Below are 25830 nucleotides of genomic sequence, written 5' to 3' on the forward strand. Positions count from 1 at the left end.
ACTACACTTTAACAGAGAAGAGTGGGAGGAGGAGAGAAACAGAATTAGGACAATTTCTCTGACATTCTGGGACATTCCCAGAAGTTGTTTTTAACAACAACAACAACAAAAAATGGCCCTCATTCTTATAATATGAATACGCTGTATAAGGCTCCCAAATGTCTAAAGTTTGCTTATTTCAAAATTGTTTTTCCAGGATCACAATGCCACTGTTTCTTTAATAAACACTGAAATTTTTGAGACATACCACAAAGTTTACAGTAGAGCAAAACATGTAAAGTATTCTGAAGCACAGCAGTGACTTTGTAATAAAGCAGTGGTGGCGAACCTATGGCACGGGTGCCAGAGGCGGCACTCGGAGCCCTGTCTGTGGGCACACAGGTTATTGCCCCAGCCTTGCCTCCTCCCGCGACCCCCTCCTCTCCAGCAGCCCCCGAGCGTGGCCCACGCGGAGCAGCGCAGCCAAGGACATGGCAGCCAGGCAGTGTAGACAAGACTCTGCCCTCACACCCCATCGTGCACAGTTGATGCTGGAGGCCGCGGGCATAGGGCGTGACCACCATAGCACTGCTAGGCTGCCTGGGCGATCTGTAGCGGGCCCTGGAGGCAGTGAGTGGCCCTGCGGGCAGGCGGGGTGGGAGATGGGAGGCGGAGTGGGGGCGGAGCAGTGGGTGGAGTGGGGGGCGGGGCCAGTTTTTGGGCACTCGGTCTCTAAAAGGTTTGCCGTCACTGTAATAAAGTATTGCCTTTAGGTAACAGTGCATTATTCCTGCTCAGACATACCTACATAATTTCAATTGCAAAGATTTGCCTTGTCTGATTTCAGCATTTTTCAAAGGGTAACACGCTGTACGTTTAGGCTTTGTGTTACTGACCTAAGTTTCAGCTTTTGACGAGGAAACATACCTATACTTTTTCATATTTTGGAGATTTTCAGCAGTATAAAAAGCTGTCCTTCTGGACTCTTGACTCCTTGACCAGTGGGGCCCAGAACATGCCTCTTCTGCCAGCGTGGGTGTGGTGAGCTAAGCCCATCAGGATCACCCATATGCAGTCTTGCTAACAAGGGGTTTTGTTATTTTATCTTTGAAAGCAGAAGAACAGTTTTCTAGATAGTAGTTTACTAATTGGGAGAAAAGGTCTAAGTGGATTGGACTCTATTTTTCCTCCTCTTAAATCAATTGAAATTTATCCAAGCAGTAGCAACTAACTGAGACTAGTCTTTTTTTTTAAAAAAAAAATTCTCAACAAAACTGTTTTTTCTCTAATAAAAACAAAGTTCAGTTCCTTTTCAGAACAGGAAACTAGGTTTTTGTATTTGCCTTGCAAAATAAAGATTAGGATGTGCTGACAAAGAGTACTTCAGTATTAGCAATGTCTTTCCAGAATATTCCACCATCCCAAAACCTCTTATTATGTTTCAATTTCTTATTATGTTTCACTGAACAAAGTTTGGCCCACAGTGAAATCAGTGATTTGACCTACAAAGATAACATGGCCACAAAGATAGTCAATTTACAGAATGTGAGATAATTCTGCTTAGGAATGAACACAAGTTTTATTTTATAGTAAATCTCAGAGACAATAATTCCATTAGGCATTCCTCTGAAACTGAGATCTACAAATCAAAATAATTCCTTTTCTCTCTCTTATATATGCACATACTCACCCACATAGACACTACAAGTAGTCCTTGACTTACAAAGGGTCATTTAATGACCATTTGGAATTACAGTAGCCTCAGAAAGGGTGCTTTATGGCAGGTAAACATCTTCCTGCTGTTGTAAAATGTTGTGCTTCCACACATTTGGGGCACTTGGCAAGTGGCTCACATTATGACAGGCTGTAGTGTCACATGGACACATGACAATGATTTGTGACTTTTTTGCTGGTTTCCGGCAAAAAATGCTCAGATGGGAGAATGGATTCAGACTTGTCAAGTGATTTGCTTAATGAATGCCATCAAAATGGTCATAAAATCAGGCCTGGTCACATGGATACCTCAACTTACGACTGTCATGATTTATGTCTGAAATTCCGGTCACACTTTCAGTTGTAAGTTGAGAATGACTTGTACTTTCCAACTACAGCAAAAGCGCTGTTCACAAAAGAAGAAAGAACATTGTCTCACTTTTTCTAGTTTTGACTTTGAACTCCTACTACATGTTTGTGATGGCCATTTTGGCTGCGACTTACAAGAGCTGAAATTAACAATAACTGGAGGACACCAGACTGATTATCTCAGTCTCCCCTCAAAACAGAACAGAGGTTGATCCTCTGGAGCAGGGGTCCTCGAACTTGGCCACTTTAAGACTTGTGGACTTCAACTCCCAGAATTCCTCAGCCAGCATGCCTGGCTGCGGAATTCTGGGATTTGAAGTCCAAAAAATCATAAAAGGGCCAAGTTTGAAGATCCCTGCTCTAGGGGGTACAGTCATCTTGAGTACATTAAGTAAGATTCTGGTGATATGAAAGAGCAAGCATAGTTTTAGTTAGGTTTCCTGGAAGCTTCAGTACTTTCTAACTGGAAGGCTTCTAACTGGAAGAAGACAGTTTTAAAACCAGCACAGGTTATTTACTAATAATCCAAGGCAGACTCAGATTTCAGGCAGGAACTATTGTTTGTCTCACAATGAACTCTTGCAAAGTCGTTTCAATTGAAATGACTAATAATCATGTATTAGCACATCCATCCCATAAATTGCAGTGTAATCATTATCAGTTCCTTAGAAACAAGAGGCAGAAAGATTTTTTTATATTATGGGGGAAATCAAGGATCATAGTCAGTGGTGGGATTCAGCTGGTTCGCACCAGTTCGGCAGAATCGGTAGCTAATTTTTTGATGCCCAGGCCCAGAATGGACTTCCGGAAGTGGCATCCACACAGAGAACCGGTTGTTCACATATTTGAATCCCACCACCGACCATAGTTACATGGGTTGATTTACATTTCAATGCAAAGCAAAATAATTTGAATTTTTCAAATATGGACAGAGCAGAACACACTATTTTGCATTTCAAGTTTCTAGGAAGCTATTTTTTTTTAAAAAAAAAAACCATAAATCACCTTTTCACAAAAATTTAAAAACAGATGTGAAAACGGTACACATGTGCCCAAAATGCAAAAATTATAGCAACAAAATTATATCTGTTTTAAGTATTCGACTCTAAGAATCTCTACCAAAACTAGTGTGCTAAATTAATAAACTTTATTTTAACTTTTATTCAGCATGCAGGATTCTGCCTTTTGCAGCTAAGCAAATGAACCTAAGAGAGCCAGTTTGGTGAAGGAACCAGGCTAGAAACCAAGAGATTGTGAGTTCTAGTCCCATTTAAACACAACACCAGTTTGGGTGAACTTGGGGCAGTCAGTTACTCTCCTTCAGTCCTAGGAAACCACTTCTGAAAAACCTTGCCAAGAATACCGCAGGGACTTGTCCAGGCAATCTGGAAACTGACATGACTGAACAGAAGAAAAACATGTACTTAAATGTGGCATCATGTTAGCACCCACCCCCCACTAAAAGATGCAAGTTGTATGAATTCGTTAAGATGCAAGTATTAACTCAGTGAGGCTTAATAGAATTCTTTCACATATGCCTCTGTGGAGTTCCAGTTTGAAGACCGTCAAACTTTTAAAATCCCACAATAAAATGCTGGCTGTGGAATTCTGGGAGTTGAAGTCCACATGCCTTAAAATTGTCAAGGTTGAGAAACACTGCTGTAGATATTAAAACATGCATATATATGCACTTCCCCCTTGAGATAACTGTATTTTAACCTCCATGTACTTCAAGGTGGATTTAGTCTGAACTTTGTGACAATTTAGATTTATTTATTTAAATTTAGGTCCTGTCCCACTTCAATCCACCATAAAACAAGATAAAAGAAGCACCATATAGAGAAAAATAGACACACACATACAAAAAAATAGAGAACAAGATAGTGAATCTAACCAACAACCCAATGCATACAAACATACCCAACAGGTGCCCCAATAGCTTTAGGTCAAGATATGATGGAATAACCAGCTTTTAAAGACTTTCCGTGAGACCAAAAGCGTGGGAGCTACATAGATATGGAATTCATTCCATAGGGGACATACACTTCCTGGGTCTCAATAGGTGACACTGTTTAATCAAAGGGACCAGCACGGCAGACACTAAGGGAGACAGGCATTCCCTCAGATAATCAAGATTCTATCCCATGGTGATAGTCCTCATTACAGGTAGTTCTCATTTAACAATTGCCTCATTTAACAATCACAGTTCACACTTATAACAGGGATGAAAAATCAACTTTACAATCAATCACCTTTGCGATCTTTGCAGGCCTATAAAGCAAAGAAAAGTTGAAGTAAGAATTCCAATTTCACTTAGCAGCCACTTTGCTTAATGATCAGGTTTTCAATTGTAGTCACTAAAAGAGGACTCCCTGTAGAAGTCTAACCAAGACTTTGTTGCCTGCCAATTGAATAGGAGTGGTGGGTCCAGAAAAATCCTGAAGGGGAAGTGCAATCCTATCTAAAGTTAAGGGGGGGACTATTCCCAGATCCAGCTGATTGTTAAATCCATTCAGTCTTGGTGGGACTGAATTGAAGTCAGTTTCTCCCCATCCAGGCCTACATAACCTCCAAGCATTGGGACAAAACTTTGACAATATCATTTAGCTGGGTTGGGGTCAAAAGATATAAAAGATAATAGTAGTATCAACTGATGATCTCAGAACCCAATCCAGTGAATAACTTGGTAACTGATTTCATATAAATGTTGAACAGAAGGAGAGAGTGTGTCGAGGCCTGTAGCACCCCAGAGGGATGTAGAGATTGAATTGTCCCAACAGCCAACATTGACAAGAGAACCACCATAATATGGCAATCCTGATCCCCAACTCCCAGACCAGGGGTAGGCAACCTTGGCTCTTTTATGACTCGTGAACTTCAACTCCCAGAACTGGGGAAAGGGAGAGGTTTCCAAGCTGAGCCATGCTGGCTCAGGAGTTCTGGGAGTTGAAGTCCACGAGTCATAAAAGAGCCAAGGTCGCCTACCCCTGCCCCAGACCAATCTAGAAGGCTACTACAATTGATGATACTGAAAACCACTTAAAAAAAATCATGGAGCATGAGAACAGATGCACCACCTCCATCTTGGTTATCTCCATACTAAAGCCTGGTCTGAAGCTGAACCAAAACCATTCTACGGGTAGATAATCTACTTCCTCCAAAATCCTACGAATTTTTTTTTTAAAATCCTGCCTTTTTTTTTTTATAAATAACTCAAAAGTGGTCACATTTCTAATACTCCTCCCCCCTCCTATTTTCCTCATAGCAACAACCCTGTGAATTGAACGGGGCTGAGAGAGAGAATGATTGGCCCAAAGTCACCCAACCTTCACGCCTAAAGGGGGACTAGAACTTACAGTCTCCTGGTTTCTAGCCCGGTGCCTAAACCACAAGACTACCTTCCCTTTTTAGGAAAGACGAGGATAAAACCCCCGACTGCAGAGATTGCCTCTTGAGGAGGGGGTGCACTCTCACCTCCTTCAAGACTCCTTCAGAGAAGCCACCACCACAGCATGGCCCCAACTCAAAGTCACCATCTTGGCCACCCTAATGACCCAGGAGGGCCGCAGAGCCAAGAAACAACCGTACTGATAGAGCACCTTGGTGCCAGGCAAGGAAATGGACTCCTATTTGTTGTTTCCAGTGCACTAGGAAGAGGAATTATGAGTGTCCCAATTTTCTCCATTATATATATAAAAAAACCCTACTATTAGTACTCCAACAAACAGGTTCATGAAACATTACCTTAGACTGATGTCGCAGTTCTAAGTAATTAAGATTTCAGCCCTTCCAATTATAGAATGTGGAGATAAAATTCAAGTAATTAAGAAAAGCCAGGATAATATAGTGAACAAGGTGTTGGTTATAATTGAGGAAGCAGGCTCAATCCCATTCTCAACCCCACTCTCATTGGGTAATTTTGGACCAATTAGTCACTAGTGGTCTATCAATTCAACAGACCTCATAGGAAAGTTGTGGCAGGAAGAAAAAAAAAAAAGAAATCGAATGTTACGCACTGTACCTGGGCGCCTGAAAGAAATATGTTGTTCTAATAAATAAATAAGCAATCAGTTCTACATCACACTTTGCTTCCATTAGAATTAAACTCTATGAAAGTTAGGGAGCCATTTCTAAATTCTGAACTGGGTTTGGATCTTCTCGTTGTATTCATGGAGGATCTGAACATATTTCCTCCATGTTTCTAGGGATTTAAATCTAATTACTAATAAAATAAATAGCTAATTCAGCAAATTGTAAAGCACAAGGTTAATCAAACTTAAATTCTCTTAAGTTTATTTCTAGCTCCATCTGGAGATGATAACTCCCTTTATCCTTGACTAGGATTATATAGCCCATGTGTAAACAGAAAGCTGAAGATATATGAGAAACACCTCTCAGATAGATTAACAATATTAATTATCTTTGACAGGAATAAAATTGGATAGGTGTGCTTCAGACATATTTTTTTTTAAAAGTTGTTTAGCAAATTCTAAATCAAGTCCTACCCAGAGAAAATGTGTTTTCATTCTGTATTGGGCTAAATAAACTAATCTGGACTATTCAGGAATTCGGTGCAGCTGCAGCCTCAGCTTAAATTTGATGGAAACACCCTCTTCCATCCTGTTTTATATTCACAGGAACCCAGTTCTGCTCTCTACTCTGCTGTCCAGGAAAGAAATGGGGGGGGGGGAGGAATTGAGAGAAAACAGATGTGTTCCCCTAACCACAATTCTTCAAGCTGGAAAGAAGACCAAAAAGCATTGAAACTTACAAAATTTCAGTTGCCTCACCTCAAAATGGTGCAGTCAGATTCAGCAAACATTGTAGCAATAAAAAAGTAAATAGCAACTATCAGCAAGATAGATTAGCAACCCAGGCTATCCACAAGCCGTCCTTTAACCTTGAGTTTTAGTTATACTTCTACACACGTGCTAAGCAGTGTCCAGAAGCCGCCACAAATTTGTTGCAATTTTGGCACAGCTTCAAAGAATACATCCCTTAGTGCACATTATGTTGGGCCAGAATGTGGAGAGATTAATTATAAGTACATAGCATGTGATACTGCCAAATTATTCCTGGTTGGCTTCGTCTCTTGGGGGTGTAACTAAGCAAAATCACATCCATTACTTATTTTGGTCTATGTGCACACTGGACCTCTAGCTTGCTTCTCTCTTACCAAAGAAGCATTTTCAATTCTCATAAATAATATTTAGCAGTGCACAAAGCAGGGCCCGCCAAGTCTGTTTAGCACTTCACACTAGTAGAAAGAAGCAAAGCTGGAATGAAAAATCGGGGACCATTCATGATTTAGCTTTAGCTTCAGTCAGTTTATGAGTATCTTGAATAGTTGTTTTTTTTTAATAATCCATTCCAAGGCAAGACAAACTGGAAAGCATTGAATACAAATACTCTTATAAAATAAATGTCACCTTCGGAGAATAAAAATTTCCCTGGATTTATTGAAAAGAACACACTATCTAATTTTATTATTCCTCAACTTACAACCATTTGTTTAGTGACTGTTCGAAGTTACATCAGAGGGACTTTTACAACAGTGGCAACCTATTCAAAGTCATGTGATCAAAATTTGGGCTCTTGCCAACTGGCATGTATTTACCATAGTTGCAGCATTCCCGAGTCATGTGATCGCCATTTGCAACCTTCCCAGTTGGCTTCCGGTGAGCAAGATCACTGGGAGAAGCTGGATTCACTTAATAACTGCGTGATTCAGTTAACAACCATGGCAGAAAAGGTTGTACAATTGTGTGCGACTAACTTAACAACCACCTGGCTTAGCAGTGGAAATTCTGCTCCCAAATCTGGTCATAAGTCCTGGATTTCAATTCTCATTACCCCACCCAGGGGTAGGCAACCCTGGCTCTTTTATGACTCGTGGACTTCAACTCCCAACTCAGCATGGCTGGCTCAGGAATTCTGGGAGTTAAAGTCCACGAGTCATAAAAGAGCCAAGGTTGCCTACCTCTGCCCCACACCAATGGAACCAAGAGGACTGATGTGACAAAAGCACAATTCATTGAAGAAACTATTCAGGCTCTCAAATGATTCTGAATATTCATTTTTGGGGAAAATATATACAAAAGTAGCAGGAATCTGTGTGAACACCCACCATTCACACAGCACCGCTAGGAAATTATACTATTTTAAAGAATAAAAAGATACACATACTGTAAGTCCACACCTGAATGTAAATCTTCGCAATCAGCTTTTTTCCAAGATCTTGCATGCATTATTCCCAATTTTTTACCCAGAGCCACAATCACTTTCTAAGACATATATGTCTGCTTATACTGTCCCTACACACCATATTCCTTGTAATCCTTCGCGGAACTACTGAGTACAACTGGAATTCATTCATTTTAGAAATATTCAAAGGCCCTCACAACTTTAAACTTTTGCTTGTGGTGTCCCTTAATCCTTCTCTCCGTACAGCCGTTTTTTGAGAGAGAGAGAAAAAAGTTCAGCTTGTACCATCATCACCATATCCCTGTCACACATTTGGTACCAGCGTTCCCCTCCTTCTACAAAGCTGTTTAAATCAACACGTACTAAGCAGATTATCAAGCCTACTTTGGAGACATCTCCTCTGTGTCCTAGCACAGAAATAGATCCCAGCTCGAGAACAGTTCTGCCTTTTACCTGTTTTCTCTGCCCTTTCCTCTACTGCTCTTCATTCTCACCCCTTGTTACGAGGCTGCTATCCATCCGGCACCATTAATCGCTTGAAAAATCTCGGATACCAGGATCCAATGCCGAGTGGCAAGAAGGCAGCAAAGTTCCCGGTCGCTCTCTGTCAGCTCTGTGTGGGGATACGGAGTAAAACAGCAAGCAATGCTCGGGACAGCAGCCCTGCCAAGTCTGAAGCCCTGAACGCTTGTTTCATTTCCCCAAAGGGAAGTCGAAATCATGACCCCTCCCTTGGAGGGGGGAAGGAGGGCAGGGTTAAAGAGGTTGCACAGGACAACCCTCCCAGCCAGGAAGTCAGGGCCTCCTCTTCCCTCTAACCTGAGAGGAGGAGAAGGCTGAAGACTCACACACCCAAAAGCCACAGGGCTTTTGCTTCAGTACTCCCAAACGTACACAGCAGCCGAAGGTGGCAAGACAAGCTCTCACACTCTTACGTGGCTCTTGCTTCTAGTTAGGCCTTGGGAGCTGCTGCCCTGACAAACATGGGAAAAGGCGAAGGCAGCTTGGATTTTCATTTCCATTATTGGTATCGCACCAGATGCCGCAATTCCACTAAAGTCAAAGCAGGAAACAAATTCCAGTTCCTCCTTTCACATCATATGACAAGATCCTTATCAAGGTGCAATTAGCCAACTGGGAAAAAAAAAAATCGAAACGAGGTCCTGTTTTATTAGCCGGGCCCGGTGGGATGGGGCTGGAGTTAGTACTTCAACAGCAATATTAGGGAAAAGATGAATACAAATTACCGGTAGAAAAATGACAGTTAAAAAGGCTGGGAAAAAGACTCCAGTAGAGAAAACAGCTTTCCTGGAGATGATTAGCTAGCAAAGCAAGCAGAGACCACAATGAGCTAATTTCTGCTGCCACGTTTCACCACAGAAGAGAATTAACCATTAACTGTTCTCTTCCCAGTCAAGTTGTTGGCTTGTTTCTTTTGGGCAATCCGAAGAGAAAGCTGTTCAGGAATAAACACGATACAAGACGGGGAAAGCAGGACTGTATGGACGCCAGTCAAAACAAGGAGGTCTCTAGTCCACTAGATGCTAACTCTGGCCATCCCACCCAAGTCCTGTAACACATTGTAACGATCATTGGCAGTTCCCTCCCTCCCATCCAGGACATGGCACAGAAGTGCTGCTTGAGCAGGATCCGTAAGATTATCTGGGACACCACACATCCTCTTCACAGCCTGTTTTCCTTGTTACCTTCAGGGAGGAGGCTTCGTGGTATCCGAAGCAGAACATCCAGATTCAGCCAGAGTTTCATTCCATGCAGCATTAACCTTGCGAACTCTCAAGCTTCCTCCTTCTATTATATATTCAAGCTGGACAGTATTTAATATTTATTTGTTACGTCTATGTAGGGGTGTGGGTCTATACATACTGTATGTTGTCATAGTATGTTTACGTGTGCGTCATGTATGTGTTTCACTTTGAGAGTGGGCAACTAAATCTCATTTTTGATGTGTGCCATTGTGCCCACAATATAAAAATGACAATAAAGGTTATCTTATCTTATCTTATCTTATCTTACCTTATCTTATCTTAACACGGGCTGGAAGGTAGAGGAAGCGCTAATCTGTCCTTCCTGTTGGGATTTATTGCTGACTCTTCTACCAGCACAATGAACTCTGACTGAATGGGAAAGCGCATCTAGTATAGCTTGTAAGTACATAGTTATAAACTAGCATAGTTTATAAGTACTTATGACCATTATTGAGCCCAACATTTCTGTTGCTAAGCAAGACAGTTGTTTAAGTGAGTTTTGCTCCATTTTATGACCATTTTATGAGCATGGCATCTGGCCCTCTCAATTCCTGGCAAATAGATAGGGAAGAAATGGAGGTAGTGACAGATTTTATCTTCCTGGGCTCTAAGATCACCACAGATGGGGACTGCAGCCAAGAAATTAGAAGACGCTTGCTCCTGGGGAGGAAAGCTATAGCAAATCTAGACAGCATACTAAAAAGCAGAGACATCACCTTGCCAACAAAAGTATGTATAGTCAAGCCCACGGTCTTCCTAGTTGCAATGTATGGCTGTGAAAGTTGGATCATAAGAAAGGTTGAGTGCCAAAGAATTGAGGTCTTTGAACTATGGTACTGGAGAAGACTCCTGCGAGTCCCCTGGACTGCAAGGCATTCAAACCGGTCAGTCCTAGAGGAGATCAACCCTGACTGCTCTTTAGAAGACCAGATCCTAAAGTTGAAACTCAAGTACTTTGGCCACCTAATGAGAAGGAAGGACTCTCTGGAGAAGAGCCTAATGCTGGGAAAGATTGAGGGCAATAGAAGAAGGGGACGACAGAGAATGAGGTGGCTGGATGGAGTCACTGAAGCAGTAGGCGTGAGTTTAAATGGGCTCCAGAAGATGGTAGAGGACAGGAAGGCCTGGAGGAACGTTCTCCATGGGGTCGCGATGGGTCAGACACGACTTCGCAACTAACAACAACAATGACCTTTCTTGCCACAGTCGTTAAGTGAATCACTGCAGTTGCTAAGTGAATCTGGCTTCCTCATGAGCTTCACTTGTCAGAAGGTCTCAAAAGGGGATCCCATTGCCCAGGACGCTGAAACCAATCATAAAAAAAAAAACAGTTGCCAAGTGTCTGAATTTTGATCATGTGACTGTGGGGATGCTGCAACTGTTGTGTGAAAAATGGTCTTAAGTCCTTTGTTTCCAATGCCATTGTAACTTCAAGCAGTCAGTAAACAAATGGTCATAAATCAAAGATTACCTTATTACCTGCTCTGTGACAGATTAATTCAAAGAGCTATGTAGGGCTTTGAGTTTAATGCCCCAAAAGCTGCTTCAGAATATGAACATAGCATCCATCTGCAACCCTTTAAAGCAGCTGTGTCTTGTCCTGGGATTATAAGGCTGTACTCTGCAGCTGCCATGTAATTTATGTTCCCATGTAAAAGCACCCTTCTAGAAATGAGCACTGTACCGCACGGGCCTGATTTTATAAGCAATCCTAGATTACTTTAAATTCTTTCCAATTAAAAGTGTTTGTAGGTGCGAGGGAGAGTAGAGGGATTTTGATTTATTCTATTGGAAATCAAATAAATTTAAGAGGACAAGGCTTAACTGTAAACAGATAATGGAGGTCTTTTAGCATTTATACTTTGTTATGTAAAAGCAATACTTCTAAATCAGGGATGTCAAACTGCCGGCCCACGGGCCGGACGCGTCATCTGGAAGCCGCGCCCACCCCATTGCTGGCAATGGCAAAACCATCCCGATATGTTGCATGACATCACGTGACGTCGCGAGTTTGACATGTCTGTTCTAAACTGATTACATTTGGTTTTGCTTTCCAGGCAAATCCGTAGAATCAGTTATCAAGAGGTTTGGAAGATAGAGAAAAACACTCGTAATTTTCTTTGTCCTCTTAATTAAATTCACTTTTATTAGAATAAATCAAAATTCTACTCTGTCTCCAACAAATAGGGAGAAAGCCTGACATAAAATTAGGAAAAGACAATCTACCTCCATTTACAGCACAGCTGCCTGATCACTAATGGGAAAGAGAAATCTGCATCAACTTGATCTTCTGTATAATACTGGGATGAATTAAAAAACAAAACAACAACAACAAAACAGAAAATCCAAATCCAAAAGAGATGTAGTTCTAGTGAATTGTTTGAAATCATGGAAACTTCTATCTGCAAAGAATCAAATCATAGCTTTTCTTCTTTCTTTCTTTCTGGAATATTATGGTTGCTATATTACATGCCTTCTGACCCTGGGAATAACATGTCTTTCCACGAGAATCGGCAGGAAGGAAGAGTGACTTGACAACTAGAAAGGATATCCAGATAACTGGTATTATTTGATTCCAAGAAAGGACAAATAATTCTCCATTCTGTTTCAAAACTGGTTTCTTGAAAAGACATAGAGAAGCAGAAGATTGACAGTTCAATTTGGCCTAAAGTGTTTTTATTCTGGCCTTCAAAAGGAAAAAAAATGCTTCCCTCCTTAAGCCACTTTCTTTCATGTAACTTAGACATCAACAAACCGCTCTTCAAATTTTTGCCCACCATTCCTTGCTTCAAACAGTATAAGAGGCTTTGGCAGGACTCTCCCATCGCCTCAGCTGCTCACTCCCCTTTCTTTACATTTTGGCTGACATAAAGGAATGTGCAGCTGGGATGCTTGTAAGGGCAAAGCTTTTCCAAAGACTATGTTGCTTAAGACAGAAAGGGAGTCAATCGTCCAGATTTCCATCAGTCCTAACACAGGTTCTCCTACAGAAATAACACCAGTAGCTCTGACTCAAAATGGAGCAGCTACTCAATTTGGTCAAGTACTTTCCTTACCCCTTGGACTGTCCACAAGGCTAGAAAGCAATGGACTTACAAGCCAACAATAAAGGTACTTATAAAAGAAGAACTATATCAACATTCGCGTCTGAACATAAATAGCAACGATGCAAATTCAGCTCAGTCACCAATATTAAAATCTCCAAATCCACCTGCACATGATCCACAAATATTGATGGCAAATGGACATTCCAATCCTTTACCTTCTAGCTTATCAATGTAATAGAATAATACCTTCATCCCACACTTAAATTTGCTCAAATAAGTCCGATCCTTCATGAAAATAAACTGCGCAATATACATAATGCCGTAGCAGTTTCGACTGTAACACAAATTGTATGCAGCTACTTTTGGGAAGCACTTCAAAACTGCAGTCAATTCACAATCTCTGCAGATGCAGGCCTGACTAGTAAATTATGGAGAGCGTATTCAATCCTAATCAGTTTCATTAGCCACAAGTCAGGTTCTGAATAAAATTCAAAGTGGTAATTATGACCCACAAAGCCTGATACTCTTATCAATTCAAACTGAGAAACCACAAGCGCATCACATGAGCTTACTCAGATTTTAAGAATCTGCAATAGAAGATGTGCTCTCTTTTGTGCTAACACTTGTGGCACATTTTTTAAACAGACTTGAGAGTAAGCCATCCTGGCAGTTAGTTACTCCAGATTTCTGGAAGGCCATGAAAAGGAAAACAGGACTAGCTCCATTCTTTTATTAGCTGAGAAAATTATTTTTATTCGTGTCATATTCTAAGTCAGGTTTGCTGAAATATATTTTACAGGCAGGTCTACTCATTTTTTTTGCTTATGATGATGTTGTTGTTGTTGTTGTCGTTAGCTGCGAAGTCGTGTCCGACCCATCGCGACCCCATGGACAACGTTCCTCCAGGCCTTCCTGTCTTCTACCATCTTCTGGAGTCCATTTAAGTTCACACCTACTGCTTCAGTGACTCCATCCAGCCACCTCATTCTCTGTCGTCCCCTTCTTCTATTGCCCTCAATCTTTCCCAGCATTAGGCTCTTCTCCAGTGAGTTCTCCCTTCTCATTAGGTGGCCAAAGTGTTTGATTATAACAGCTTGTTTTCTCTGTATTTTTACTGCTTATGCTGTTCTTATTTATTACGTCAGCTTATATAGTCCATCTGGTCCAGGTGATTTGAACTCGTTGAGGGTGGACAGGTGCTCACTTACTATTTTCTTGCCTATTTTTTACGGTACTGTTTTTGATAGTATCGATGAAGTATAAAAAAATGCAGGGTGAAATATTAGTACAAACCTAGACTCATATCTATATATAAAGAAGAAGAGTTGGGGAAGCAGAGCAGAGAGAGCTTGGCCTCAAAGAATAGGCTTCCTGCATTCCTCAAGCAGCTGGGCTTGTCTGAAAAAAACAAAACACTTAGCACTTTCAAGAAGGCACCAGATGTTAAACAGAAAAAACCAGACTCAGTTTATCTTTAGTGGAGCAAAGACCATCAAACATAAATAGTTTCTAGCACTAAGGGAAAAAAAGCTGTTAGAACCACTTTTGATTCTGGAAACTCCCTTGCTCTTTTTGTACACCTGTTATCTTTAACGCCAAATTGGGTAACTGGCTTTGGGCTGTAGTATATTGAATATGTGGGCTGTTAGGCATAGTTTTGTTCCTTTTTAGCGAGTCCCTAATTCAGTCCAAACAAATAGGAAGAAACTTGAATGCTATAAGGAAGGAGAAAAAAGCTTCATCCTGGCTTTAAACCATTTATCGCAGTTACTTGACCTCAGTAACAAATTTAGAAACTAAGCCAAGTTCTACAATTTATCTACAACTCTATAAATTTACTTACGTAATGTTATTACAGAAGACCCCAGTATACGCTGACCTAGAATTAGGTGTGTGAACAGTCTTTTGATTGTTCTGTTATTACGAACAGTCGTTATGCTTAATTGCTCTACATAAATGTTCAGTGAACAAATTCAAAGCCTTTTCCTCCAATTTCCTTTCTTCTTTCCAATGATGGTTACTGTAACAGAGACAACAGCCTTTGCACTTCCCGAAGTAGATTCTAGCTCATGACACAATGAATCTAATAACCTTTAAGATTTCAGAAGATGTTAATTTTTTTTATAGTAGTCAATAAAGTCGCCCGAGATAACTAATTCTAAGTTGGGAAAATAGGCAAAAAGAAAAAAGAAAACTTGCTGGGCTGTCTTCTTAGATGGATGAAATCCTACTACTAGACAATTTCTCCTCTCTGTTCTGAGTTCAGAACTATATGATGCTGTACCATTCACTATTTTGATTTATAACCACTCTTTCAAAGAAGCTGTTAAACTGCCTTCTATTGAGGACCTGTGTACTCAAAAGAGGGCTGAGAAACTATCTATAGATCCCTCATATCCTGGATGTAAACTGTTTCAACTCCTTCCCTCAGGACGCCGCTATAGACAACCGCATGCCAAAACAACTAGACACAAAAACACTTTTTCTCCCCAAGCCATCCGTTTGCTAAACACCTAATTCCCACAGCACTCTCTTACGCCTAAGGATATTTACCCATGTAATAGGGCTGCATCGCTATTATCCTTCTCATTTTTCCTATTACCTTCTCCTGTTGGTATCTTATGATTTATCAGTTTGTTCTTTGCGTCTTATGATTTGTGATGGTATTTTATGATTTACAATTTATGATTTATCATTTTGTTGTTTGCATGTACACCGAGAGCTTATGCACTGGAGAATAATTCCTTGTGTGTCCAACACTTGGCCAATAAAGAATTCTATTCTATTCTACTAACAAATCCCTAAACCAGTGATGGCAAACCTTTTAGAGACTGAGTGCCCAAAAACTGCCCCCCCCACCCCTGTCCCTGCTCCGCCCTGTCTGCTACGCCATCCACCACCTCCACAGCCCTCCACAGATCACCCAGGCAGACCAGCAGCGCCATGGTGGCCATGCCCTCCGCCTGTGCCCTGCAGCATCATTTGCATACGATGGGGCGCAAGGGCGGAGTCTTGTCTCCGCTGTCCGGCTACCATGTCCTTGGCTACGCTGCTTCGCATGGGCCGTGCCTGGGAGCGACTCTCCTCCAGGGGGGCTACTGGTGAGGAGGGGGCTGTGGGAGGCAGGGCTGGGACGACGGTGCATGTGCCCACAGAGAGGGCTTCGAGTGCCGCCTCTGGCACGTGTGCCATAGGTTCGCCACCACTGCCCTACATATACAAGAAACTTACTCCTATTTGCTCTGTCTGGGGCCTCATGTTTGATAACAGCAAAGCAAAGGGCTATGAAGAGATTGAACATCTGAAGCAGGTTTATAGACGCACATAAGGCAACATCCATAATGTTTAATAAAATAGATTATTTGGGAGGACCTTTTCTTTCAGGCTATATCTATTTTTTTCTGGGCTAGTGACTTCTACCATGAAATACAGTTGGTGGCCTCATGACATAGGACATTTTCTAGTCCATGAATAATTCAAAGGCTAATGAAACAAAATCTGATTTGAGTGGAACACATTCAGAACTTCTGTTTATATGTGCCACTTGGGGCCCCTAGCCAACATTTACTACCGGATGTAGCAAAATACATTAATAAGCAAGTAAAACATCTGCTATCTTTCTGTTTATAAAACTCTTAAAGGCAGCACATCAGTCTAGAAAATGAATAGATAATAGTAAACTGAACACACAAGCATTTCCTGTGCTAGAGATCTCTAGGCAAATGTGCCTGTTTCAGTTTCAAACTACTATAACTGGCTCTCAAATTGCTCAAATCTGAAAGTTGAGATAATGCACTCATTTTAGCAGCTCTCCTCTCATTTCAATTACTTAGAATGCTTAAAAACAATTTTATTTTAGATCAGAAAGATTTAAGTTGTCATTTCCGACTTAGCATTTCTCTTTTGCAGTGCAATTTTTTTCCACCCTTTTACAGCAAACATCTTGGTATTTTAACAGACCAGTACATAGACACGCATATAGCAAACTTTCGAAGAAATCTTTGCTAAATTTTGTAAGCAATTCATTTGTTCAGTTGATAGTGATAAGAATTGTTTCCAGATGGGGAAACAAAGATGATTTTGCTATAAAGAACAAGCAATCCCAAAAGAACACTGGTAAAAAAATATTAATGGGCTAGTAACCTTGGCAAACCAACTGAAAAGTCAATTTGAATTGGTTCTTTAATGAATGCTGTCCCTTTTTTAGAAACATTAATGATGTACTACTGTATTGAAAAAAGAATTAATCCTACCCTAAAAGGTAGTCTTCGAGTTATAAGGCATGTTGCCAATGATCTTCAAAACTTGAACTTTGAAGTTAAGTTTATAATAAATATTATTTGGTTGTGCTTTGTTCTTTTAAGCAATGTATAACCAGCACTGTGGTTTGTAGCAGCATGCCATTGTGCTGGGAGAAAAATAAAGTACCACAACAGCATTGTTTTAAAAAAGTAGGCCTAATGCTTTTTTTGTATATCACGTTTTAAAGCAGACATGTCAAACTCGCAACGTCACGTGTCGTCGCGCAACGTATCGGAGCTTTTTTGCCATTGCCGGCAATGGGGTGGGCGCGTCTCCGGTATGATGAAACTGGCCCACGGGCCGGCAGTTTGACACCTCTATTTCACAGGATATAGAACATTGTTTCTCAACCTTGACAATTTTAAGGCATGTGGACTTCAACTCCCAGAATTCCACAGCCAGCATTGCTGGCTGTGGAATTCTGAGAGTTGAAGTCCACATGCCTTAAAATTGTCAAGGTTGAGAAACACTGATATAGAATGTAAACAAGATATATTTGATATTTGCAGTGAACTTGAGATGAAGCCACTGTATTTATTGTTCAAACCTAAAGCCAACATCTTAAACATGAGAATCCTCTTTTTTTTTTTGAATGTGAGGTTTCCAAAAGGTTTCAGTCTATTTCACTGTGCCCAGATTTAACAGGCTATTTAAAAAGCATATCCTAGGATTTCATCTATTACACAACTTAACGGGCATTTTAAAGCCTGTGACCTCCTCATATTTTTAAACAAAAACATAATCTTCCCTTGGTGCCATATAAGCCAAATTTATACACACTTCCAAAAATTCAGAAAACCCCAGATGGCTTTTAATAGGTATGCTATTCAACTCTTGAAGAAACAACTGAGCATCCCCACTCTAGCCTACTGTGTCATTATGATTTCCACATGTATCTGCAGAAGATGGAACATTAAAAAAGACCTTACAAAAATCTGTCAGAAAGCTTCCTTGTTATGCCTCAAACTGAGATGCTTAGGTGTATTTTTAATTACAAATTACATTCAGCTTATACATATACTTATACACACTTCCTATCCCCCCCACTCTATAGATAGATTGATAAAAATCATATACTTACATTGAACTAATAAGAAAAAGCATAAAAATAAGACTATAATGAAATAGAATAATTGAATAGAAATCTGAATAATTTCATCTATCTGTTAACCCATTAGAACCTCATGACTGATACCTAGAAGCATGTTGCTTCATGATTCCTCTTTCACCTATATATATTTCTCCTACCACAGTTCCCCACGCTCTTAACATATACACTTAAGCAGGGTACCAGATGATAGGTGACTACAAATTCAAAGGAAATTACTAATGTGAACATTTACTTGGGATTTCACCCTTGTCTTCTTCCTCCACTTCTGCCTACAGGAGGGAGAGTGCACAGCAAGCTAACATTAGTCAAGTCATCACAGGTTATTTTTCTAGGGCAGTGATGGCAAACCTTTTAGAGACCGAGTGTCCAAACTTCAACCCAAAACCCACTTATGTACTGCCAGGTGCTGGGTGGGCGTGGCCTGCTGGGTGGGCATGGCTACAGTGGTCATGGCAGATGGGTGGGGGTGGCCAGCCCGATGTTGCTCATGTGGGGGCCGGGCAGGGTTGGGGGAGATCCAGGGGTCTCTGGCGGGTGGGGCGGTGGGCAGGAGGCTGGTTCTGTGGGGTGAGGCGAGGCAAGGCAGGGGTGCCATGTCGTAGGGCAAGGCGAGGCAGGGGCCGGGTGGCTGCTGCCTGACACCATCGGCTCCCACACACAGAGGCCAGTAAGCGCATGGGTGCTGGGATGCATCCAGCCACGTGAGACCTCGGTGAGTTATCGGGCAGCTGGTTGAAGAAGACGGTTGCCATCTCCGGGGCATGGCGCGTGTGCCCACAGAGAGGGCTCCAAGTGCCACCTCTGGCACGCGTGCCATAGGTTCGCCACCACTGTTCTAGGGGATACAAGGAGTCCTTGCTTACTGAAAGCTATTGGGATTGGGAACTCTGTCATTAAGTGATGCTGTTGTAAGGTGCAATGTCATGCAATCATACTGATTTATGACAACAGTTCTGGCAGTCCCAGTTGCCGGTAGGCAAACCCCGTGCCATTGCAGTGACCTGGGATCAAATTGTTACCATTTGTGACTTCCTATCAGCTTCCCTATTGTTGAAAGTCAGCACTGAAGGTCGTAAATGGTGACCACATGACTGAGACACTGTGACAGCCACAATGACAAGGGCCTGTTGCAAATAGTCCTTGTTCAGTGCCCTTGTAACTTTGAATGGTTGCTAAACAAGTGGACATGGAATGAGGAATACCTGTATAAACAATGGAAGCAAAAAAATCAATCCATATCAAAATGAGAGAATAAAGTAAGATTGAAAGGGTCTCTGGGTCTAAATATAATTTAAATATAATTGCATGTGTGGAAGAATGTTATTCAATTTAGGATGATTGTGAACAAAAGATATACAGGTAGTCTTGGGTTATAGCGGCAATCAGGACTGGGATTGCCATCACTAATGTTGCACTTTATAACTGCATTGCTTAGCGGCAGCAATCCTGGTTTCAACTATCACTGTAATCCAAGGACCACCTGTATGTTTTTGTACATAACCATCCATTTTAAGCCAGACAACAAAAGTCTTGCATATGTCTGCTCATATGTCTCTCACAGTTGTGAGCAGTATTTCCTAACTACATATTTGAGTTATTTTCCCCCAGAGTAAAGTCTACACATTACCCAGAATGAAAGCAGATAAAAATGACAATGTCAAAGTACTCAAAATCTGTTTCAGTTCATTTACAAAAGTTTCTAGACAGCTGTAACTGCTGAAAGCAGATCAGGGCTTATAACTACAAATGATTTAGCATGCCCTCCTTGTAAATATTAGAAGACCTTAAAGAGTTTTCCACAGAGACTGTAATGCTTAAAAAAGTAGCTAATGCTCATCAGATTCCACTTTTCTGGCCGTGCTGATCGTGATCTTCCAAATTTTGTTAAACATTCCCTATAATATGCCCACAGGCCGTTGGCATTCTTTCTGGATTGGATCATTTATTAGCACTGGCCACAGAATAGCGAGATCTGTCTTTTGCTCAACCACAGAATAGCCAGCATTCATCCTATAAAACTCTTCCATCCTGACCTATTTCTTTTAAGACCTGTCACCAACTGCCAACAACACTCTCTTCAAAGTTTTGCTGCTTTCCCCAATTAAGCTATATGACCTAGCTTTTCCTATTGGCAACTCAAAGCGGAGACAAGAACAGGGTGTCAGGAACAAAGTGTGCAAAAATATACAACCAAACTGAGTAGTGCAACTTTAGTGAGCCAACCAGACAGAATGTTATTAAACTGGTTGAATGTCAGTAGGGAGCTGGTGAGGCAAAGCCAGCTGGTCAGACTGTATTTTTATTGTGTCTACATGCAAAGTCGATCGCTATAAAGAAAGTAATGGTCTGTAAGGGCTGCATTGTTTGCATTTCTCGATTGTTTTCAATTTGCTCCCTATCTCAGAAGATACAGGAGGCATATTATGTCCCAATAAACCTAAAATTCAATCTATCCGATGAAATGGATACATCCCACAAATGTCTGCATAACGTATCTTTACTTTTTTTATTTAAATTGTTTATGTGACCACCTTCCTCACATCAGTGACTCCAGGCAGCCTGTAAAGATTAAAACACAGACCATTATTACATTAACATGGCATCCAAGATAATGTATTTCTTAGTTGCTAAAGTGCCACATATTTTTTTTGATTGCATGGCTACTGTTATTTTAAGGAGACAGAGAGAAACAATTAACTACCTAGCTAGCAAACACTTTAAAGTAGAGGTCCCCAACCTTTTGGGCACCAGGGACCGGTTCCATGGAGGTTTTTCCATGGACTGGAGAGTGTGTGGTTTAGTATGCTGCCTGCATCCCATGGATGGGGCTTTGCTTGTTTGTGCGGACTGGTTGCTGGCATGCCACGGCCCCGTACCGGCCCACAGACCAGGGGTTGGGGACCCCTGCTTTAAATATGCATAATGACCTGCTAAATTTCTTATTTATTTTTTTAAAAAATGCCTTTTGAAAAGTGAAAAAGGGAAGTTTGCATCTTCTGTGCAATCATTTTTTCAGTCAAAATGTAACACAAGTCATTGCTTTAGAGCAGTGTTTCCCAAACTTGAGAACTTTGAGACCATTGGACTTCAACTCCCAGAATTTCTCAGCCAGAGATACATGTCCAGGGAATTCTGGGAGTTGAAGTCCAACAGTCTCAAAGTTCTCAAGTTTGGGAAACACTGCTTTAGAGCAGTGTTTCTCAACCTTGGCAATTTTAAATGCATTTGGACTTCAACTCCGAGAATTCCGGGAGATGAAATTCAAATATCTTAAAATTGTTAAGGTTGAAAAAACTGTACTAGTAGTCAGGCCTATCATAGGCCAATGCACTTATGGAAAGGAGTAGCTTTTATATTTACTATTACTCCTGAACTTCAGGCTCCCCAAAATAGACTTTTTCTCCTCCTATACAGATAGTCCACGACTTACAACCATTTTACAATCAAGTTAAACACACATGAACAAAATTTGGACACTTAGCTACCAGCATGATATTCACGACTATGGCAGCTGGTTTCTTCCCAGCTGGTTTCTGACGAGTCAATGGGGGAAGCTGGATTTACTTCACTGAGTGATTCACTTAACAACTTAACAACTGTGGCAAAATTGAGCATGATTCACTCAGCAATGCTCTTGCTTAACAACAGATATTCTGGTCCCAATTGTGATCATAAACTGAGAACCAATGTACTTATTACAATTCTGTTTGTTCTGTTGAGGGAAAGTGTTTGCACCAAGACTAGCCAGAAATACGAAGCTGTATTACACAGCATCACAATTCTTTAAACATTTACAATCAGCGTTTTTCCAACTTGGCAACTTTAAGAAGGGTAGACCTCAACTTTCAGAATTCCCCATCGCGCACACTGGCAATCAAATGCTGAGCATAAAACCTCAGCATAACCAGTCAAAGATTTCTAGCTTTGCAAAAATCTGAGCTTGGCAATGTTTATTCATACATTCTGCCAAGCCATACAAACACACTGAAATGTGTGGCTTGGCAGAATGTATGAATAAATGGCTTTCAATATTTAATGCTAATAAAATTAGTTCTTCTCCAGAACTGTAGGCATTCCCAGAACACCAAATTCATGTTAGCCTGTGCTGAACCCTAAATCTCATTGCTTCAGAGCGTATAATGGTCCATTATTCACATACTAGACTATATCAAGCTTACAGGAATTGGGTATCTCTAGTTTAATGAAGAGAAGGACGAGGGGGGACATGATAGCAGTGTTCCAGTATCTCAGGGGCTGCCACAAAGAAGAGGGAGTCAAGCTATTTTCCAAAGCGCCCGAAGGCAGGACAAGAAGCAACGGATGGAAACTAATCAAGGAGAGAAGCAACTTAGAACTAAGGAGAAACTTCCTGACGGTTAGAACAATTCATCAGTGGAACAACCTGCCTCCAGAAGTTGCGGGTGTTCCATCACTGGAAGTTTTTAAGAAGAGATTGGACAGCCATTTTTCCGAAATGGTATAGGGTTTCCTGCCTGAGCAGGGGGTTGGACTAGATGACCTCCAAGGTCCCTTCCAACTTTATTATCATTATTATAATTATTATTATGCTCCAATCTGGGTTGGTCACTGAGACCAGAGGTTTTGTCTTCCAAGCTTTAGGACTCCTCCCATCCTCAGGGGAACTTCTCTGTCAACTTCCTGAAACATTATCTGGGGACACGTATATTCGCCTTCATTTGTATATCAAGCTTGTTCAATGAACTCCAGCAATTCATGGCTCATCACAAAAGCGAAGCTCAAGGTAGCTTTTTTTTTTTTTTAAGGTCAAGTCAATTTGTAAATTTAGGTTTTATTTATATCCCACCCTTTTTATTTTTATAAATAACTCAAGGCAACAAATATACCTAATATTAGTTCCTATTTTCCCAGCAACCACCACCATCAGATGACTTGGGCTGAAAGTGAGTGACTGCTTTCATGCCTTAATTGGGACTAAACTCACAGCTTCGTGGGCCAGCACCTTAACCACTAGGCATTACTAAATAACTTAGCATAAAGGGGCGTTGACTTACCTGAACGCCTTTTCTCAGCACGGAGATGGATAATCCACGCAGTGGGTTGAGACTGTATTCCTGGCCAATCAGATCAGTCAGCCAAAGTTGCCACGCCCCGTCTTGGACCATGATCCTTTAGTCTTGACTCGAGCGCAGCCATTGACTGACAGTAAGACGTTTTGGCTCCACTAAATATACCCTATTATTCTAGTCTATAAGGGTGGGTGTGGATTATCCATCTCCGTGCTGAGAAAAGGCGTTCAGGTAAGTCAACGCCCCTTCTCCAGCACTGGAGATGGATAATCCACGCAGTGGGACATACCAAAGCCTATTGTCCCTTGGGTTGGGGAATAGACTGGTCCCGTGTGCAACTTTGGTCTAGCACCTGCTGGAGAACCCTCCTACCGAAGGAGGCCTCTGCAGAGGAGTACCTGTCAATTTTGTAATGACGAATGAATGGAGAGGGCGAGGCCCAAGTGGCTGCCCTGCATACCTCTTCAATAGAAGCCTGCATGGCCCATGCTGCTGAGGTGGCAGCACTCCTTGTGGAATGGGCTGTGATATGCTTGGGGACTTGCAAGGACTCCGCCTGGTATGCCCCCGTGATGCATGCCCTAATCCACCTACCGATGGTAGAGGACGAGACCTTCCGGCCCCTAGTAGCAGGGTGGAAGGATATGAAAAGCGCTTCCGAGCGTCGGAATTCCGCTGTGCGTGAAATGTAATGTCTTAGTGCCCTGCGTACGTCCAAGGTGTGCCATTGTTGTTCCAGGGGATGAGCTGGGTTTGGACAGAAGTCTGGTAGGACTATTTCCTGTGATCTGTGAAAAAGGGAGTTGACCTTTGGAATGAATGAAGGGTCTATTCTTAGGACTACCTTGTCCCTGTGAAAATGGCACAGGTCCTTCCTCATTGAGAGAGAAGCTAACTCGGATATCCGCCGAGCTGACGTGATGGCTACCAAGAATGCTACCTTATGGGTCAGATAGCGAATGTCACATGTTTTGAGTGGTTCGAAGGGCGCTCTGGTAAGAGCTTGTAGTACTCGTGGTAGTTCCCACGATGGATACCTGTGCACGGTTGGCGGTCTGATGTTTGCAGCCCCCTTGAGGAAGGATCGTATTAAGGGATGCTTGCCCAAGGATTCACCGGGGCTGGCAGAAAGTATAGTTGAGAGGGCGGCAATTTGCCTGCGCAGTGTGTTTGGCGAGAGGTCCCTCTCTAGGCCATCTAGAAAAAATTCTAGGATCTTGGGAATTGTGATCCCTTCGAGTAACAATTCCTGTTTAGAGCACCATGATTGGAAGCTTCTCCACGTGGCCTCGTAGATACGGTTCGTGGAGGGGCGCCTTGATGCCTGTATGACCCTAATTACACCCTGTGAGCAAGCCCCCTTGGCTAAAATTGACCGTTCAAGAGCCAGACGGCTAGTTGTAGCCATTGTGGCTCTGGGTGGGAGATCTCCCCCTGCTTGAGGGAGATCCTCTCCGGAGGAATCCGCCATGGATTCGTGCGGGAGAGACTCCTCAAGTCTGCGAACCAAGGTCTCCTTGGCCAATAAGGGGCCACAAGGATTACCTCGGCCCTTTCCCGCAGAATCTTGCGTACTACCGCCGGAAGGAGAGGTAAGGGTGGAAACGCGTACAGGAGCCCCCTTGGCCATGGGCTCCGTAACGCGTCCGTCTGCTCTGCTCCCTTGGATGGGAATTGGGAGAAGAAGCGAGTTAGGTGGGCATTGGAAGGAGAGGCAAAAAGGTCCACCTGGGGAAGCCCGAAGCGGTGACAGACCTCCCTGAAGATCCTCGGGTGTAGTTGCCACTCCGAGTGATCTATTGTTGATCTGCTCAACAGATCTGCTTGGATGTTTGCCTCCCCCGATATGTGGTCGGCCTTTATGGAGGCCAGATTTTGTTCCGCCCAGGCCCCCAGTAGGAGGGCCTCGGCCGAGAGCGAGCGAGAGTGTGTGCCCCCCTGACGGTTTATGTGGGCCTTGGCTGTCACGTTGTCCGTCAGGACCAGTACGTGCCTGCCTTTTATGCTGCTGTGAAAATGCCTTAACGCTAGGTGAATAGCCCGCAGCTCGAGCCAGTTTATGTTGTGTCGGAGATCCACCGCTGACCAGCGGCCCTGTGTCCACTTGGTCCCCAAGTGGCCTCCCCAGCCGAATAAGCTCGCATCTGTTGTGACTACTACTCTGTCTGGTTCCCTGAAGGGGGACCCCCTGAGGAGAGCTGGAGATAGCCACCACCTGAGGAAGTGTCGTACTCTCAGAGGTATGCCTACCCTCTTCCGTGATGCACTGATTTGTTGTCTCTGAAACGGGA

The 25830-nt window shown here is 42.2% G+C and overlaps 1 protein-coding gene across 6 annotated transcripts in view; it reads right to left on the reverse strand.

The window, feature by feature from the left end:
• MGAT1 (alpha-1,3-mannosyl-glycoprotein 2-beta-N-acetylglucosaminyltransferase) overlaps positions 1-25830 on the reverse strand; it is a 50053-nt gene that overhangs the window by 12653 nt on the left and 11570 nt on the right. The window contains exon 1 of one of the 6 annotated variants that reach the window (XM_039360940.1): positions 23525-23568. The exons of 2 other annotated variants lie outside the window; for them this stretch is intronic. The gene's annotated coding sequence lies outside the window, so the exon portion shown is untranslated. Of the gene's footprint in view, positions 1-8718; positions 9131-14035; positions 14477-20983; positions 21051-23524; positions 23569-25830 lie in introns of those variants that run through there. 3 more of the 6 variants (XM_039360939.1, XR_005558821.1, XR_005558822.1) reach the window with 3 other exon arrangements.

Source organism: Crotalus tigris, unplaced genomic scaffold (genome assembly GCF_016545835.1).
Source record: "Crotalus tigris isolate CLP2741 ecotype Arizona unplaced genomic scaffold, ASM1654583v1 scf7180000019189.1338056, whole genome shotgun sequence".
In the NCBI taxonomy this organism is placed as follows: domain Eukaryota; kingdom Metazoa; phylum Chordata; class Lepidosauria; order Squamata; family Viperidae; genus Crotalus; species Crotalus tigris.